This window comes from Cololabis saira, chromosome 14 (genome assembly GCF_033807715.1).
Source record: "Cololabis saira isolate AMF1-May2022 chromosome 14, fColSai1.1, whole genome shotgun sequence".
Lineage (NCBI taxonomy): Eukaryota > Metazoa > Chordata > Actinopteri > Beloniformes > Belonidae > Cololabis > Cololabis saira.
This window is the reverse complement of record NC_084600.1, coordinates 2,418,346-2,422,636: the sequence shown is the minus strand read 5'-3', so window position 1 is coordinate 2,422,636 and position 4,291 is coordinate 2,418,346. Positions and strand designations below refer to the sequence as shown.

The 4,291-nt window shown below is 34.9% G+C and overlaps 1 long non-coding RNA gene across 1 annotated transcript; it reads right to left on the bottom strand.

The window, feature by feature from the left end:
* Positions 1–2,853: 2,853 nt before the first annotated feature.
* Positions 2,854–3,728, bottom strand: LOC133460206 (uncharacterized). Its single transcript, XR_009784095.1, has 3 exons — positions 3,633–3,728; positions 3,153–3,419; positions 2,854–2,989 (listed from the first exon to the last, which is right to left on the bottom strand). It is a non-coding gene; the product is annotated as an uncharacterized LOC133460206 (long non-coding RNA).
* Between the last annotated feature and the right edge of the window lie 563 nt (positions 3,729–4,291).

Sequence of the window (4,291 nt, the reverse complement as noted above, 5' to 3'; positions counted from 1 at the left end):
AAAAGAGAAAAGCGGGGGCCGGCACAAGAAACTACAGGAGCGATGGACAAAACGATAGCTATGAGACATTTATAAAAATGGAAATGGAGAAGAGAGGAAGGGAAAGGGAGAGGAGAAGAAGGGTGAGAGGCACCGCCCAGCGGATCATGTCGGTGCCCCCCTGCAGCATAAGCCTATAGCAGCATATCTACCGCAAAGCTATATTTGAGACTAACTATTATAGTCTTGTTCTATAGCTGCAACTATGACTACTGACTCTAACACACTAGAGTTTACACTACCTAGAGATTTACCAACACCAGCTAGAGGTTTACTAAACACTAACTAGAGGCTTTACTAAAGAGAAAGGTTTGAGTTTAGTTTTAAAGGTGGAGGTGGTGTCAGCCTCCTTAAGTTCATGCAACTTTCCACCGAATTTGGACCACCACCTAATTTGACCACCTACAGGTCAACAAGATTGTTGACCTGTAGGAGGACATTGTACAGCTTTCTGAGGAATTAAAGGACTCTCTCCCGTTCATTGACGGGACTTCAGGACGGTCCAAACAGGTGGCCTCTCTCGACACAGCCCTCCAGGATACAGTGGTGTGAGATGCTGCTACCTGTCCACACCTTTGTTCCTGCTCCACACCCAACCACCACACTTCTTGGGCTGAAGTGGTAGTTCTGTAGTGTAAACATCATTCAGACAGATCTGCTACTCTTGTTGTCCTTACTGAAACTTGTCCTCCTGGTTTTACATATTTTCATTTGCCAAGGAGTTTGTGTCCATACACTTAGTCTTAAATATCATACGATCAGTTTTGGTGACTTTTATTTCCCTTGAAGCTTTAAGTTTCTTAATCAGAGGCCCATTTTACTGTTAATCTTGATTTATAGAACCCCAGAATTCTTAGTTTTTGTTTAAGATTTTTCTGAAATCTTAATACCCAAATTGGATGAGGTGCTTATTCTCATGACCCTAATGTTTGTTGTCCCGGTCATTCTGACATTTCTGACCTTGTAGACTTGTTTAACTTCAGTCTGTGAAATAGACCACCCACTCTAAAGGTCACGTGTTACACTTGGTGCTTTCATCTGGTTTCAGCCTAAACTCACTGAAGCTTTCGGAACAGCGGTTTTCAATTCTTGGAATAACCGTGCATTTACTTTAATTATCTCCCACAGCGCCAACCATCTAACTTCGGGTTGAAGCTGAAGCAGAACTAAGTTGTAGTTCCTCGACTGACCACTAGAGGGAACTGCAAATGTGATTTATTCTCCAAAACTGTTTTGGTCTCAATCATTTGAATTCACACTCATGACTACTCTGAGGGGGGGGATTTTTTTATATATTTATTTTTTTGGTACCATGCCAGGATATCTGGATCTGAAGGACATGCCATTGTCTGTTTATATGCATCAATGAAATCAGACTCTTAGTGAAACTACTGAAAATGTGATTACTTTTACAGAGCAGATATCTAATTAAGGCATGAAAAAGATAAAATCTTGTCATTTTAAATTAGTGGGATATTGACAAAAAGTCACCAGAGATCCACAGATTTTTGCACTCTTGCTACTTCATATCTTACTGGTCATAGACTTTGACGCCATCGTGTGGTCAATTATGGTCTTTGCAGCGTAATTAATAATGATTCATAACGTTCTCAGGTGATTTTTATTTTTTTGCTTCCTTTTTTTTTTTTGCCAAAACCTGAAATACTTGATATTCAATATATCAGACATGAGCTCAGAGCTTAATCACTTAAATATTATTAGCAAATCCTATTTAATTCATAATAAATAATAATTCATAATAATAATAAATTCATCCATCAAGTCTTTCTTTTACCACAGTAAGCTTATACAAGTTTTAGCCTCTATACTTGAACAGTTTGAATGGCATTGCATCAATTTTTTTATAAATTGATGCAATGATTGATTATAAATTTTGATTATTATATTGATTGATTATAAAAGTGATACAATTTTTAAAATCTTAAACATACAATTGCATACAGGAGTCTGCTGAAATATTACATCTTTGACAAAATCATACATAGTTAAATACATTTCAGAAAGCATATTTATGATTTAAACTAGAATTTTTTTATGCAATACGTCTGTGTTCCCTATCTGACCAGTAGCCACAAACAAGTGCTGCCACACTAATGTTTTATTATTAACATTTCCAATCATGTTACCATGTCATTTAATAATCATACAATTATATTATTGTTCAGTAAAATGTAATATTTGAATTAAACAGATAAAGTTATCATTTTTACTCTTTTATGAAAGATTTTTCATTAAAACATAGTGCAAAGTTTAGTCTTTAGCTTTGAATTATATACATGTAAATGTAGAATAAAAAGAAATGTCCTTTAAATCACTGTATTTAAAATTTGTTTTCCCTCTGAAAAGTTCCACAAGAAAGCAAACATTTGGATATTAACTGAAACAGACTGATGTGTAGAGTCGAGAAAATGGAAAAAGACAAGTCGATCAAACATCAATCAGAGGATTCAACAATGCACATGTGTGTGGTTTCCTCGCTAACCACGCAGCTGGCGGGCTGCTGAAGTCACTCTGACGTCTGAGTACACAATTTCATCTTCTGCATGACCTGAAATAAATGGAATTAGACACTTTAACTTTGTCTTAATCTGCTAATCAGATTCACTGAGAAATGTTGACTTCTATTAATGTAGTTCTCATGAAAATTTGTCAAATCAGCCATTTCCAAACTTGAAAATGATAATATTCAAATTCAGATTGACATAAAATCGGAAAATTGGAAAAGGAATATTGAAGTTATTAAGAATATGTTTATATTACAGAGTATGTGAGGCAAAGGGAAAATTGAACTTGCCTTCTTTCACACTTCTTGGTTGGTTTGTTCTCCTTTTGAAGTGCTTGATACCAAGAAAAAGAGCTGAAACCACAAGCAGAGAAACCAGACCTGCTGCCACGGCTACGGTCACAAGAATAAGGGTACAACTTGCAACTAAAAAATAGAAACATCATCACAAATTAGAAATGGACAAAGATACCTTTTCAGTGAAAGAAAAAACTATAGTCATATAACTAAACATATAAAAACAATATTAAGCAATGAAATTAAATGAAGTATGTAAATAAGTACATTTTATTGGATATGAAGGACGTACCGTTACAGCTTGTAAGCTGGATGGACGTCTGTTCACTGCTGACATCGTTCTGAACCCGACACACCAGCTTTCCTACCAGTTGACCGTGTAAGATGAAACTAACGTTTGAAACATTTAGTTTTCCTGTACTTCCCTCTCTGGTCTGCATCAGTTCGTTGTCGTCTAGAGATAAAGTGAACTTCACTCCATCTCCTTCAGCTGAACAGCTGATGTTCATCTGTTCTGGTGACAAACACGTCTGAGACACATTTGGATCTGACACTGGTTCTGGAAGAAAAAACAAAGAGATAAATGCAACGTTCTTTTTCCGTCTGTTGTGTTTACTCGCTGATAAACAACAAATATGCTAACAGGTATTTACTGACATATTTGCAAAATTTACAGAATTCAAATATTAATATTCGGTTGAGAATTATTTTATTAAAAACATTTGTGAGCATGATGATAAAATAAAATAGAATTAATAATTTTAGTTCCTACCTATTATTTCTAGACTTATGTTGACTCTCTGTAAACGTTCACGACTGGCAGATGAATATATTTCCAACTCATAATCTCCAGCGTCTTCCCTTGTTGCAAATTCAATCTTAAATGTTCCTTTCTTAAGAAAGGTAAAAATATTCCTGTACTTTTCACTCACAATATTTGGGGGGTTTACAATTATGTCAATATTCTTTTTCAAACTTGTCTTTATAGTTGTATTAGCTGGGAGGTGGAAAAAAAGTGGCTTCCCAAGTTCTCCAAAACACTGCTGGGTTGCAGCAGGTCCAGTTATGTTGCATTCCGAAGCTCCTGATTGGGGAAAAAGAATAAAAAATAAACAAATAGCTAATATTAAAACATACAGTATTTTATGTTACAGGTAAACAACCCTCACATTAGTTTCCCTTTAATGCCGGATGTGTCTAATTTGATATGCGTTTCTGAGATACTGCGCTCATGCTTTACTAAAATAAATAAATAAAATTGATTCAGATTATGAAAAATTGAAAAATTAAAAAACCCAAAACAAAACAAAACAAATGAACAAATATGTCAAAATACATCAAATTAACTAAAGTATTCAGAATATTAAAGACAATTATTATTTAGAAACTTTGGGGAATTTCCGAATGTATAAAGAGCACTTCAAATAGAAA